This window comes from Manis javanica, chromosome 3 (genome assembly GCF_040802235.1).
Source record: "Manis javanica isolate MJ-LG chromosome 3, MJ_LKY, whole genome shotgun sequence".
Classification (NCBI taxonomy): Eukaryota; Metazoa; Chordata; class Mammalia; order Pholidota; family Manidae; genus Manis; species Manis javanica.
In genome coordinates, this window is record NC_133158.1 from 176,817,062 (window position 1) to 176,832,766 (window position 15,705).

General features: G+C 42.2%; 1 protein-coding gene and 1 pseudogene across 15 annotated transcripts in view; both read left to right on the top strand.

The window, feature by feature from the left end:
• ZNF445 (zinc finger protein 445) overlaps positions 1–15,705 on the top strand; it is a 53,859-nt gene that overhangs the window by 14,779 nt on the left and 23,375 nt on the right. The gene's annotated exons all lie outside the window — the stretch shown is intronic.
• On the top strand, positions 1,398–15,690 carry LOC140848521 (cyclin-O pseudogene; annotated as a pseudogene).

Here is a 15,705-nt window from a genome sequence, read left to right on the forward strand (position 1 = left end):
GAGCAGTCCCTGTAGGATGCCCTGTAGAGGTGGTTTGTGGGAACCAAATTCCCTCAGCTTTTGCTTGTCTGGGAATTGTTTAATCCCGCCATCATATTTAAATGATAGTCGTGCTGGATACAGTATCCTTGTTTCAAGGCCCTTCTGTTTCATTGCATTACATATATCATGCCATTCTCTTCTGGCCTTTTTTTGTTTCTGTTGAGATGTCTGATGCTAGCCTGATGGGTTTTCCTTTATAGGTGACCTTTTTCTCTCTAGCTGCCTTTAAAACTCTTTCCTTGTCCTTGATCCTTGCCATTTTAATTACTATGTGTCTTGCTGTTGTCCTCCTTGGGTCCTTTCTGTTGGGGGTTCTGTGTAATTCCATGGTCTGTTCGATTATTTCCTCCCCCAGTTTGGGGAAGTTTTCAGCAATTATTTCTTCAAAGAGACTTTCTATCCCTTTTCCTCTTTCTTCTTCTTCTGGTATCCCTATAATACGAATATTATTCCTTTTGGATTGGTCACATAGTTCTCTTAGTGTTGTTTCATTCCTGGAGATCCTTTTATGTCTATGTCAGCTTCTATACGTTCCTGTTCTCTGGCTTCTATTCCTTCAATGGCCTCTTGCATCTTATCCATTCTGCTTATAAATCCTTCCAGGGATTGTTTCACTTCTGTGATCTCCTTCCTGACATCTGTGATCTCCTTCCGGACTTCATCCCACTGCTCTTGCATTTTTCTCTGTATCTCATCCCATTGCTCTTGCATTTTTCTCTGCATCTCTGTCAGCATGTTCATGATTTTTATTTTGAATTCTTTTTCAGGAGGACTGGTTAGTTCTGTCTCCTTCTCAGGTGTTGTCTCTGTGATCTTTGTCTACCTGTAGTTTTGCCTTTTCATGGTGATAGAGATAGTTTGCAGAGCTGGTACAAGTGACCGCTGGAAGAGCTTTCCTTCTTGTTGGTTTGTGGCCTTCCTTTCCTGGGAGAATAGCGACCTCTAGTGGCTTGTGCAGGGCAGCTGTGTGCAGACAGGGCTTCTGCTTCCTGCCCAGTTGCTATGGGGTTTATCTCTGCTGTTGCTGTGGGCGTGGCCTGGCTGGGGCTGCTCCTCCAAGATTGTGGAGCCCCATTGGAGGGGGAGCGGCCGGGAGGCTATTTATCTCTGTAAGGGGCCTCTGTGCTCCCTGCTGCCCAGGGGGTTAGAGTGCCCAGAGATCCCCAGATTCCCTGCCTCTGGTCTAAGTGACCTGTCCTGCCCCTTTAAGACTTCCAAAAAGCACTCTCCAAACCAAAAGAACAACAGCAACAATGAGAGAGGGATCAGAAAAAAAAAAAAAAAAAAGAAAAAACACGCGATTTTTTTTTTTTGTCCTTAGGCGCCGGTCCCAGGCACCCGCTCACTGGTCCTGCTGCCCTGTCTCCCTAGCACCAGGGTCTCTGTCCCTTCAAGGCTTCCAAAAAGTATCCACCCACTGGTCCCGCAGGGAAAAACGCGCGAAAATATTTGTCCTCCGGTGCCAGTCCTAGGCACCTGCTCACCAGTCCCGCCGCCCTGCCTCCCTAGTACCGGGGTCCCTGTCCTTTTAAGGCTTCCAAAAAGCACTCGCCAAAAAGGAAAAAAAAGGGGAAAAACGCCCGATTTCCTCCGTCCTCAGGTGCTGGTCTCAGGGACCCGTCCACCGGTCCCGCAGGGAAAGACGCGGTATATTCCTTTTCCTCAGGCGCCGGTCCCAGGCACCCGCTCACCAGTCCCGCTGCCCTGCCTCCTTAGCACCGGGGTCCCTGTCCCTTTAAGGCTTCCAAAAAGCACTCGCCAAAAAGAGAAAAAAGAGGGAAAAATGCGCGATTTCCTCTCTCCTCAGGTGCCGGTCTCAGGCACCCTCCCACCGGTCCCGCAGGGAAAAACGCTGAATATTCTTTGTCCTCAGGCGCTGGTCCCAGGCACCCGCTCACCAGTCCCGTCGCCTTGCCTCCCTAGCACCGGGGTCCCTGTCCCTTTAAGGCTTCCAAAAAGCGCTCGCCATGAAGAGAAAGAAAAAGGGAAAACGCGCGATTTCCTCTGTCCTCAGGCGCCGGTGTCTGGCACCCTCCCACCGGTCCCGTAGGGAAAAATGTGGGATATTCTTTTTCCTCAGGCGCCGGTCCCAGGCACCTGCTCACCGGTCCCGCCACCCTGCCTCCCTAGTAATGGGGGCCCTGTCCCTTTAAGGCTTCCAAAAAGCACTCGCCAAAAAAAAAACCGCTGCGATTTCTTTCCACCCGCCGGGAGCCGGGGGGAGGGGCGCTTGGGTCCCGCCGGGCCGAGGCTTGTATCTTACCCCCTTCGCAAGGCGCTGGGTTCTTGCAGGTGTGGATGTGGTCTGGATGTTGTCCTGTGTCCTGTGGTCTCTATTTTAGGAAGATTTTTCATTGTTATATTTTCATAGCTCTATGTGTTTTTGGGAGGAGATTTCCACTGCTCTACTCATGCCGCCATCTTGGCTCTGCCTCTGATATTTTTTCTTTTTGTTGATATAGTATATGGTATTGATGGATTGAAACATCTGTGCATCCATGGAATAAATCCCACTTGGTCATGATGGATGATCTTTTTGATGTATTTTTGAATTCAGTTTACTAATATTTTGTTGATTATTTTTGCATCTATGTTCATCAGGGATATTGGTCTGTAATTTTCCTTTTTTGTGGTTTCTTTTTTGGGTTTTGGTTATTAGAGTGATGCTGGCCTTACAGAATAAGTTTGGAAGTATTTTCTTCTGCTTTTTGGAATACTTCAAGAAGAATGTATATTAGCTCCTTTTAAATGTTTGAGAAAATTCAGCCATGAAGCCCTCTGGGGTAATAATGGTTTTGTTCTCAGGTAATTTTTTGGGTTTTTTTTATCTTTTATTAAGGTATTATTGATACACACTCTTATGAAGGTTTCAGATGAAAAAACAATGTCGTTACTACATTTACCAATATTATCAAGTCCCCACCCATACCCCAATGCAGCCACTGTCCATCAGTGTAGTAAGATGCCAAAGATTCACTGTTTGCCTTCTCTGTGCTACACATGCCACATCATGTGTACTAAACATTATACCCCTCAATCTGCTTCTCCCTCCCTCCCTACCCTCCCTCCCATGCCCCTCCCCTTTGGTAACCACTAGTCCCTTCTTGGAGTCTGTGAGTCTGCTGCTATTTTCTTCCTTCATTTTACTCTGCAAATGAGGGAAATCATTTGGCACTTATTTTTCTCCGCCTGGCTTATTTCACTGAGCATAATGTCCTCCAGCTCTATCCATACTGTTGGAAATGGTAGGATTTCTTTCTTTCTTATAGCTGAATAGTATTCCATTGTGTATATGTACCACCTCTTCTTTATCCATTCATCTACTGATGGACACTTAGGTTGCTTCCATATCTTGGCTATTGTACATAGTGCTGTGATAAACATAGGGGTGCATATGTCTTTTTGAATCTGCAAAGTTGTATTTTTGGGTAAATTCCAAGGAGTAGGATTCCCAGGTCAAATGGTATTTCTATTTTTAGTTTTTTGAGGAACCTCTATACTGCTTTCCACAATGCTTGCACTAGCTTATATCCCCACCAGCAGTGTGGGAGGGTTCCCCTTTCTCCACATCTTCACTAGCATTTGTTATTCTTAGTCTTTTCATAGCTGGCCATTGTTACAGGTGTGAGGTGATATCTCATTGTGGTTTTAATTTGCATTTCCCTGATGATTAGGGATGTGGAGCATCTTTTCATGTGCCTGTTGGCCATCTGAATTTCTTCTTTAAGACAGTTTCTGGGTTCCAGTCTGACTCCTACCAACCCCAGGCATGTTATTTAACAATTCTGAGCTTGTTTCTTCACCTACAAAAAGGGGGACCCTGCCTCAGTTGAAGTGCTGAGAGGATTACACAAGGTAATGGTTATGTACACTCTGCACAGGGTCAGGCACGAACCCAACTGTTCTGGCTCCTAGCCCAGCCAGTGTTCCTTCCACAGCAGTGCTGCCACGTGTTTCCTAATTTCTAGTGCATTGAGCTTTTCCTTCTTTTCCTTGCCTCCCTCCAGGAAAGCTTCCTGGGTCTTCTTGGTCCATCCCTTCCGCAATCCCCTCTCCACCTGAGGCTCAGTCGGCCTGCCTCCCTCCTCCCTCCTGGCAGGTAACGGCTGAGTTGGCTGATCCCTGTGCACTGCCAGTTTGGCCTCTCCTTCGAGTCTCTGTGCCTGACAGTGAACACTCTGGACCACTTCCTTTTAACCACGCCTGTGGCTGTAGACTGCTTCCAGCTGCTTGGGGTCATTTCCTTGCTCATCGCTTGCAAACAGGTACCTCCACGCAAGGTTGTGGCAGGCAGTCGGGCAGCCCATCTCCTGGCCACTCTCTTTCCGCCTGGCTCTCTAGCACACACTTTAATGTTATTGTAGTCTGTGAGGGAAAAAAATATTCAGAATTTCTTAAACCCGCCTTTAGAGGGGCAGTGATTAGAGAAACTATGCTAGAAGTATAGTGATTAAATGGATTAAAATGGAAGGTGATTAAAATGGAAGTAACGGAGAGAAGAAGCCCCAGCTGTCTCTCTGGAAGGAAGGGATGCGGGGAGAGGAGTCCTGGTTTTTCTACCGGGTTTGAGACTTTGGTGGACCTTGGGCCCTTGATGCAGTGTGGCTGGAGATGGGGGCCACTGTGTTACAGGTGGAGGTGCACCTGCCATGTGTGAAGCAGGTCCTGGCTCTGTGCTGCAGCGCCTTCTCTCAGCAGCAACTCTGTAACCTTGAGTATATCATGCTACACAAACTGCACTTCAGCATGGGCATGCCAACCATCAGCTTCCTGGAGCATTTCATGCACAAGTGCGTGGATGCTGGACAGGCAGAAGTCTCCGAAACCCTGGAGGTGCAAGCCCTGGCACGTGGGGTGGTCGAGCTAAGCCTGGCAGACTATGCCTTCACCAACTACACTCCCTCCCTCCTGACCATCTGTTGCCTGGCTCTAGCTGACCATAAGCTGCAGCTTCTGTGCCTGGTGGACTTACACCTGGGCGGGCACCCAGAGGCAGCACTGCAGGACTGCCTGGGCAAGCTGCAGCTGCTGGTGGCCATAAATGGAACCTCATTGACTCAGATGCTGCTCTCCCATATCTCCAAGAAGTGCGGCCTGTTCCTGAGCTCAGAATAAAGTAGAACCTTTGTTTCCCTTTATCACCTGCCCAGCCTGGCCTCTGGACCTTTCCCATTGCTTTGAAAGAGTGGGGTTCAGAGATCCCACTTAGTCAACAGATCATCCTGCCCATTGTAAATTGTGTGCACAGTAGAGTCTAGTCATTTATTTATTTTGCTTAGAGTGTACAACAGAGTCGAATCTTTCCCCAATAAACTGTTCTGGCTTGTTTGAATGCTACTATAGCCAGCTTTGTCCTCCTGGGGAGGGGGTGAGATGAAAGCAGCTCTGAGTAAAGATGATTGGTCAGTAACAATGAAGGGGTTTTCCCTCCATCCAGATCCACTCTATACTTGGCATTTCTGGGGGGAAAAAAATCCTCTGCCCATTTTTTAATAGGGTTATTTGCTTTTTGGGTGTTGAGGCAAGTAAGTTCTTCATATATTTTGGATGTTAACCCCTTGTTGGATATGTCATTTACAAATATATTCCCCATATTGTAGGATGCCTTTTTGTTCTGTTCATGGTGTCCTGTGCCATATAGAAACTTTTTAGTTTGATGTAGTCTGATGTGTTCATTTTTGCTTTTGTTTCCCTTGCCTGTGGAGATGTGTTCATGAAGAAGTTGCTCATGTTTATGTCCAATAGAATTTTGCCTATGTTTTTTTCTAAGGTTTTTATGGTCTCATGACTTACATTCAGGTCTTTGATCCATTTCGAGTTTACTTTTGTGTATGGGGTTAAACAATAATCCAGTTTCATTCTCTTGCATGTAGCTGTCCAGTTTTGCCAACACCAGTTGTTGAGGAGGCTGTCATTTCCCCATTGTATGTCCATGGCTCCTTTATTGTATATTAATTGACCATGTATGGTTGGGTTTATATCAGGGCTCTCTAGTCTCTTCCATTGGTTCATGGGTCTTGTGCCAGTACCAAATTGTCTTGATTACTATCTTAAAGCTTACTTCAAGTAGAGCTTGAAGTCAGGGAGTGTAATTCCCCTGCTTTATTCTTCCTTCTCAGGATTGCTTTGGCTATTCGGGGTCTTCTGTGGTTCCATATGAATTTTAGAATGATTTACTCTAGTTCACTGAAGAATGCTGTTGGTATTTTGATAGAAATTGCATTGAATCTATAGATTCCTTTAGGCAGGATGGCCATTTTGAAAATATTAATTCTTCCCATGAGCATGGGATGTGTTTCCATTTATTGGTATCTTTAATTTCTCTTATGAGTGTCTTGTAGTTTTCAGGGTATGGGTCTTTCATTTCCTTGGTTAGGTTTATTCCTAGGTATTTTTTTTTTCGATGCAACTGTGAACGGAATTGTTTTCCTGATTTCCCTTTCTGCTAGTTCATTGTTAGTATATAAGATTGCCACAGATTTCTACATATTAATTTTATATCCTGAATCATTGCTGAATTCAGATATTAGATCTAGTAGTTTTAGAGTGGATTCTTTAGAGGTTTTTATGTACAATATCATGTCATCTGCAAACAATAACAGTTTAACTTGTTCCTTGCAAACTGGATGCCTTTCATTTCTTTGTGCTGTCTAATTATGGAGGCCAGGACCTCCAGTACTATGTTGAATAGAAGTGGGGAGAGTGGGCATCCTTGTGTTGTTCCCGATCTTAAAGGAAAAGCTTTCAGCTTCTCACTGTTAAGTATAATGTTGGTTGTGCGTTTGTCACTTATGGCCTTTATTATATTGAGGTACTTGCCCTCTATGCCCATTTTGTGTAGAGTTTTTATCATGAATGAATGTTGAATTTTGTCAAATGCTTTTTCAGCATCTACAGAGATGATCATGTGGTTTTTGTCTTTCTTTTTGTTGATGTGGTGGATGATGTTGATGGATTTTCAAATGTTATACCATCCTTGCATCCCTGGGATGAATCCCACTTGGTCATGGTATATGATCCTCTTGATGTATTTTCAAATTAGGTTTGCTAATATTTTGTTGAGTATTTTTGCATCTACGTTCATCAGTGATACTGGTCTGTAGTTTTCTTTTTTGGTGGGGTCTTTGCCTGGTTTTGGTATTAGGGTGATGTTGGCTTCATAGAATGAGTATGGGAATATTCCCTTCTCTTCTATTTTTGGAAAACTTTAAGGAGAATGGGTGTTATGTCTTCTCTGTATGTCTGATAAAATTCCAAAGTAAATCCATCTGGCCCGGGGGTTTTGTTCTTGGGTAGTTTTTTGATTACCACTTCAATTTCTTTGCTGGTAATTGGTCTGTTTAGATTTTCTGTTTATTTCTGGGTCAGTCTTGGAAGGTTGTATTTTCTAGGAAGTTGTCCATTTCTCCTAGGTTTCCAGCTTGTTAGCATATAGGTTTTCATAGTATTCTATAATAATTCTTTGTATTTCTGTGGGGTCCGTCGTGATTTTTCCTTTCTCATTTCTGATTCTGTTGATGTGTGTTGACTCGCTTTTTCTCTTAGTAAGTCTGGCTAGAGGCTTATCTATTTTGTTTATTTTCTCAAAGAACCAGCTCTTGGTTTCATTGATTTTTTTCTATTGTTTTATTCTTCTCAATTTTATTTATTTCTTCTCTGATCTTTATTATGTCCCTCCATCTGCTGACTTTAGGCCTCATCTGTTCTTCTTTTTCCAATTTCAATAATTGTGACATTAGATTAATCATTTGGGATTGTTCTTCCTTCTTTAAATATGCCTGAATTGCTATATACTTTCCTCTTAAGACTGCTTTTGCTGCATCCCACAGAAGTTGGGGCTTTGTGTTGTTGTTGTCATTTGTTTCCATATATTGCTGGATCTCCATTTTAATTTGGTCGTTGATCCATTGATTATTTAGAAGCATGTTGTTAAGCTTCCATGTGTTTGTGAGCCTTTTTGCTTTCTTTGTACAATTTGTTTCTGGTTTTATACCTTTGTGGTCTGAAAGTTGATTGGTAGGATTTCAATATTTTGGAATTTACTGAGGCTCTTTTTGTGGCCTAGTATGTGGTCTATTCTGGAGAATGTTCCATGTGCACTTGAGAAGAATGTGTATCCTGTTGCTTTTGGATCTAGAGGTCTTTAGACGTCTATTAGGTCCATCTGTTCTAGCATGTTGTTCAGTGCCTCTGTGTCCTTACTTATTTTCTATGTGGTGGATCTGTCCTTTGGAGTGAGTGGTGTGTAATGTCTCCCAAAATGAATGCATTGCATTCTATTTCCTCCTTTAATTCTGTTAGTGTTTGTTTCACATATATTAGTGCTCCTGTATTGGGTGCATATATATTTATAATGTTTATATCCTCCTGTTGGACTGAGCCCTTTATCATTATGTAATATCTTTCTTTATCTCTTGTTACTTTATTCATTTTAATGTCTATTTTGTCTGAAAGTAGTATTGCAACACCTGCTTTTTTCTCTCTGTTTGCATGAAATATCTTTCTCCATCCCTTGAGTTTTAATCTGTGCATGTTTTTCTGTTTTAGGTGAGTCTCTTGTAGGCAGCATATGAACGGGTCTTGCTTTTTTGTCCATTCTATTACTCTGTCTTTTGATTGGTGCATTCAGTCCATTGACATTTAGGGTGCTTATTGAAATATATGTACTTATTGCCATTGCAGGCTTTAGATTCGTGGTTACCAAAGGTTCAAGGTTAGCTTGTTTACTACCTTCCTGTCTGACTTAACTCGCTTATTGAGCTGTTATAATCACATTCTCATGATTATTTCTCTCCCTTCTTATTCCTCCTTCTCCATTCTTCATATGTTGGGTGTTTTGTTCTGTGTTCTTTTTAGGTGTGTTCCCATCTAGAGCAGTCCCTCTAAGATACCCTGTAAAGGTGGTTTGTGGGAGGCAAATTCCCTCAACTTTTGCTTGTCTGGGAATTGTTTAATCCCTCCTTCATATTCAAATGATAATCGTGCTGGATACAGTATCCTTCGTTCAAGGCCCTTCTGTTTCATTGCATTAAATATATCATGCCATTCTCTTCTGGCCTGTAAGGTTTCTGTTGAGAAGTCTGATGATAGCCTTTGTAGGTGACCTTTTTTCTCTCTCTGGCTGCCTTTAATACTCTGTCCTCGTCCTTGATCTTTGCCATTTTAGTTATTATGTGTCTTGGTCTTGTCCTCTTTGGGTCCAGTCTCTCAGGAGTTCTGTATGCCTCCGTAGTCTGAGCAACTATTTCCTCCCCCAGTTTGGGGAAGTTCTCAGCAATTATTTCTTCAAAGACACTTTCTATCCCTTTTTCTCTCTCTTCTTCTTCTGGTACCCCTATAGTGCGTATATTGTTCCTTTTGGATTGGTCACACAGTTCTCTTAATATTGTTTCATTCCTGGAGATCCTTTTATCTCTCTCTGCATCAGCTTCTGTGTGTTCCTGTTCTCTGGTTTCTATTCCATCAATGGCCTCTTGCATCTTATCCATTCTGTTTATAAATCCTTCCAGAGTTTGTTTCATTTCTGTAATCTCCCTCCAGACACCTGTAATCTCGCTCCGGACATCTGTAATCTCTCTCTGGACTTCATCCCTTAGCTCTTGAATATTTCTCTGCAGCTCTGTCAGCATGTTTATGATTTTTATTTTGAATTCTTTTTCAGGGAGACTGGTTAGGTCTGCCTCTGCATATCCTTTCTCACGTGTTGTTTGAACTATCTTGGACTGGACTAAATTTTTTTTGCCTTTTCATGGTGGTAGTGGTGCCTGTAGGTAGGTTGCGGATGTGTCAGCTGGGAGAAGAAATCCTCTCCTGCTTGCTGTATGCCTTGCCCTTCTCTGCTGCCTGTGACGGTTACCCGCACTCCTGGAGCAGCCACTGGGTTAGTCCCCTAAGCTGCCTTTGGTGGAGTATCCGTCAGAGCAGCATGGGGCCCTGCGAGGAGTGGCCGGCATGCCAGGTGCGCTCCTCCTTGCTAGCAGCACCCCTGCCAGGCAGCTGTGTGGCAGCAGCTACCTTTGGGGCTGGCCTGGGCAGCTGTGCATTCGGCTAGGATTCCGGTCGGCTGCTGGGAGTGCGCCTGCTCCCTCTGGCTCCACTGCATGTGCGTGCAGGGCTCTTCTGCGCAGGCCTCTACTGGGCTCCTCTGGTTTCACTGCTGCCAGTGTGCATGAGCTGCACCCGGGCTGTTCGGTCGCATCGTGGCAGGCTCACACAAGCCTCTCTAGGTCCTGTCTGGTGCCACTGGTGCATGGATCTGCTTCCGGTCCCTTCCATCGCTGCTGTCCCCGGCATGCACTGCCACTCTCCCACTACTGGGCCAGTGTGTCGTGGTCTGCCCCAGTTGGAGGAACGACTGGCAGGCTGCTTAGTGCCGTGAGGGGCTTCAGACCTGCACTGCCTCCCTGGGGTTTAGGGCACCTAAGTTTCCCCAGGATTCCCAGCTGCTGGCTATTTGTGCCACGACAACTTCGTCCAGCTATGGGGTCCCTGTCTCTTTAAGACTTGCAGAAAGCACTCACTTTTCTTCTGTCTCAGGGGTGCCGGTTTGGGGACCTGCCCACAGGTTTTGCTTTTCTGTTTCTCTAATATCCAGCACCCCGTGCACCCTGTGTCTGCGTTCCAGGGTCCGGATTTCTAGAGCTGGTTATTTAGCAGACCTGGGCTTTCACACCCTCCCTGTTCCGACTCCTTTCTTCCCACTGGGTTTTGGGGTGGGGGAGCGTTTGGGTTCTACCTGGCCGCGACTTGTATCTTACACCCTTTGTGTGATGTTGAGTTCTCACAGATGTAGATGTATCCTGGCTGTTGTACTATATCAACTAGTGTCTCTTTTAGGAATAGTTGTATTTATTGTATTTTCATAAATATGTATGTTTTGAGGAGGAGATTTCCTCTGAACTACTCACCCCGCCATCTTCCCATTATTGTTCCCGATCGTAAAGGAAAAGCTTTCAGCTTCTTGCTGTTAAGTATAATGTTGGCTGTGTGTTTGTCATATATGGCCTTTATTATGTTGAGGTACTTGCCCTCTATACCCATTTTGTTGAGAGTTTTTATCATGAATGGATGTTGAATTTTGTCAAATGCTTTTTCAGCATCTACAGAGATGTTCATGTGGTTTTTGTCCTTCTTTTTGTTGATGTGGTAGGTGATGTTGATGAATTTTCGAATGTTGTACCATCCTTGCATCCCTGGAATAAATCCTACTTGATCATGATGGATGATCTTTTGAATGTATTTTTTTTAATTTTGCTATCTTTAATGTATAATTACATGAACAACATTATGGTTCCTAGATTCCCCCAATCACAAGTCCCCACCATATACCCATTACAGTCACTGTCCATCAGCATAGTAAGATGCTATAAATCTCTGCTTGAATTCTCTGTGTTACACTGCCTTCCCCATGTCCCCCCACCCTACATCATATGTGTTAATCATAATGACCCTTTTCCACCTTATCCATCCCTTCCCACCCATCCTCCCCGATCCCTTCCCCTTTGGTATCTGTTAGTCCATTCTTGGGTTCTGTGAGTCTGCTGCTCTTTTGTTCCTTCAGTTCTTTCTTTGTTCCTGTACTCCACAGATGAGTGAAATCATTTGATACTAGTCTTTCTCTACCTAGCTTATTTCGCTGAGCATAATACGCTGTAGCTTCATCCATGTTTTCACAAATGTTAGGGTTTATTTCCATCTTATGGCTGAATAATATTCTATTGTGTATAGGTACCACATCTTCTGTATCCATTCATCTACTGATGGACACTTAGGTTTCTTCCATTTCTTGGCTATTGTAAATAGTGCTGCAATAAACATAGGGGTGCATATATCTTTTCCAAACTGGGCTCCCACATTCTTAGGGTAAATTCCTAGGAGTGGAATTCCTGTGACAAACGGTATTTCTATTTTGAGTTTTTTGAGGATCCTCCATACTGCTTTCTACAATGGTTGAACTAGTCTACATTCTCACCAGCAGTGTAGGAGGGTTCCCCTTTCTCCACATCCTTGCCAACATTTGTTGTTTGTCTTTTGGATGTTGGCCATCCTAACTGGTGTGAGGTGATATCTCATTGTTGTTTTAATTTGCATTTCCCTGATGATTAGGGATATGGATCATCTTTTCATGTACCTGTTGGCCATCTGAATTTCTTCTTTTGGAGAGCTGTCTGTTCAGGTCCTCTGCCCCTTTTTTAATTGGCTTATCTCCTTTTTTTTTTTTTTGAGGTTTGTATTCTCTTTATATAATTTGGATGTCAGCTTGTTATCAGATATGTCATTTATGAATATATTCCCCCATACTGTAGGATCTTTTTGTTCTACTGATGTTGTCCTTTGCTGTACAGAAGCCTTTTAGTTTGATATAGTCCTACTTGTTCATTTTTGCTTCTGTTTCCCTTTCCTGGGGAGATATGTTCTTGAAGAAGTTGCTCATGTTTATGTCCGAGATTTTTGCCTGTGTTTTTTTCTGAGAGTGTTATGGTTTTATGACTTACATTCAGGTCTTTCATCCATTTTGAGTTTACTTTTTTGTGTGGGGTTAGAGAGTAATCCAGTTTCATTCTCTTAGATGTAGCTGCCAAGTTTTGCCAACACCAGCTGTTGAAGCATCTGTCATTTCCCCATTGTATGTCCATGGCTCCTTTATTGTATATTAACTGACCATATATGTTTGGGTTAATGTTTGGAGTCTCTATTCTGTTCCAGTGGTCTGTGGCTCTGTTCTTGTGCCAGTACCACATTGTCTTGATTACTGTGGCTTTGTAGTAGAGCTTGAAGTTGGGGAGTGAGATCCCCCCCACTTTATTCTTCCTTTTCAGGTTTGCTTTGGCTATTCAGGGTCTTCAGTGTTTCCATATGAATTTTTGAACTATTTGTTCCAGCTCATTGAAGAACGCTGTTGATAATTTGATAGGGATTGCATCGAATCTGTATATTACTTTGGGTAGGATGGCCATTTTCATGATATTAATTCTTCCTAGCCAAGCATGGAATGACTTTCCATTTGTTAGTATCTTCTTTAATTTCTCTCATAACTGTCTTGTAGCTTTCAGAGTATAAGTCTTTCAATTCCTTCATTAGGTTTATTCCTAGGTATTTTATTCTTTTTGATGCAATTGTTCATGGAATTGTTTTCCTGATTTTTCTGTCTGCTAGTTCATCATCATTGTAAAAGAATACAGCAGATTTCTGTGCATTAATTTTATATCCCATACTTTACTGAATTCAGATACAAGAACTAGTAGTTTTGGAGTAGATTCTTCAGGGTTTTCAATGTAGAATATCATGTTATATGCAAACAGGAACAGGTTGACCTTCTCCTTGCCAATGTGGATGCCTTTTTATTTCTTTGTGTTGTCTGATTGCCATGGCTCGGACCTCCAGAACTATGTTGAATAAAAGTGGGGAGACGGCTTCCTTGTCTTCTTCCTGATCTTAAAGGAAAAGCTTTCAGCTTCTCACTTGTAAATATAATGTTGGCTGAGTCTTTGTCATATATGGCCTTTATTATGTTGAGGTACTTGCCCTCTTTACCCATTTTGTTGAGTTTTTATCATGAATGGATGTTGAATTTTGGCGAATGCGTTTTCAGCGTCTATGGAGATGATCATGTGGTTTTTATCCTTCTTGTTGATGTGGTGGTCGATGTTGATGGATTTTCTAACGTACCATCCTTGCATTCCTGGGATGAATCCCACTTGATCATGATGGATGATCTTTTTGATGTATTTTTAAATTCGGTTTTGCTAATATTTTGTTGAGTATTTTTGCATCTATGTTAATCAGGTATATTGGTCTGTAATTTCTTTATTTGTGGTGTCTTTGCCTGGTTTTGGTAATAAAGTGATGTTGGCCTCGAGGAATGAATTTGGGAGTAGTCCCTCTTCTTGTACTTTTTGGAAAATTTTAAAGATGGTGAGTATTCGGTCTTCACTAAATGTTTGATAAAATTCATCAGTGAAACCATCTGGTACAGGTGTTTTGTTGTTAGGTCATTTTTTGACTACCATTTCAGTCTCTTTGCTGGTAATTGTTCTATTCAGATTTTCTGTTTCTTCCTGTGTCAGTCTTTGAAGGTTTATTTTTGTAGAAAGTTGTCCATTCCTTCTAGGTTATTCAGTTTGTTACCGTATACTTTTTCATAGTATTCTGTCATATTTCTTTGTATTTCTGTGTTGTCCATCGTGATTTTTCCTTTCTCATTTCTGATTCTGTTTATATGTGTAGACTCTCTTTTTTTCTTGATAAGTCTGGTGAGGGGTTTATCTATTTTGTTTATTTTTTTTAAGAACCAGCTCCTGCTTTCATTGATTCTCTATTGTTTTATTCTTCCAGATTTTATTTGTTTCTGCTTTCATCTTTATTATGTCCATCTTTCTACTGACTTTGGCCCTCATTTCTTCTTCCTTTTCTAGTTTCATTACTTGTGAGTTTAGACTGTTCATTTGAGATTGTTCTTTCTTGAGGTGGGCCTGTATTGTAATATATTTCCCTCTTAGCACAGCCTTTAATGCGTCCCACAGATTTTCTGGTGTGGAATGATTGTTGTCTTTTGTCTCCATTTGTTGCTTGATCTGTGTATTTATTTGGTCATTGATCCATTGATTACTTAGGAGCATGGTATCAAGCTTCCATGTGTTTGTGGGCTTTTTTGTGTTCCTTGTGTAATTTATTTGTAGTCTCATACCTTTGTGATCTGAGAAGCTGGTTGGTGCCATTTCAATCTTTTTAAATTTACTGAAGTTCCTTTTGTGGTCTAGTATATGATCTATTCTTGAAAATGTTCCATATACACTTGAGAAGAATGTGTGTCCTATGGCTTTTGGATGGAGTGTTCTGTAGATGTCCATTAGGTCTATCTGTTCTAATACATTTTTCAGTGCCTCTGTCTCTTTACTTATTTTCTGCCTGGTTGATCTGTCCTTTGGAGTGAGTGGTGTTTTGAATTTTCCTAAAATGAATGCATTGTATTCTATTTCCCCCTTTAGTTCTGTTATTATTTGTTCCATATATGTAGGTGATCCTGTGTTGGGTACACAGATATTTATAATAGTTATATCCTCTTATTGGACTGACCCTTTTATCATTATGTAATGTCCTTCTTTGTCTCTTGTTATTGTCTTTGTTTTGAAGTCTATTTTGTGTGATACAAGTACTGCAGCTCCTCTTTTTTTACTCCCAATTAGTTGCATGACATATCTTTTACCATCCCTTTACTTTCAATACTGTGTATGTCTTTGGGTTTGAAGTGAGTCTCTTGTAGCAGCATATAGATGGGTCTTTTTTTTAATTTTTAAATTTTGATATCATTAATGTACAATTACTTGAAGAACATTATGCTTACTAGACTGTCCCATTATCATGTCCTCACATGCCCCATTACAGTCAGTGTCCCACACCATAGTAAGATGCTGTAGAATCACTACTTGTCTTCTGTGTATATGCTGCCTTTCCCATGTCCCCCCCTACATTATGTGTGCTAATCATAATGCCCCATTTTCCCCCTTATCTCACCCTTCCCACCCACCCTCCCCAGTTCCTTTCCCTTCGGTAACTTTGGTTCTGTGAGTCTGCTGCTGTTTTGCTCCTTTAGTTCTTATTTTGTTATACTCCACAGATAAGTGAAATCATGTGATACTTGTCTTTCTCTGCCCGGCTTATTTC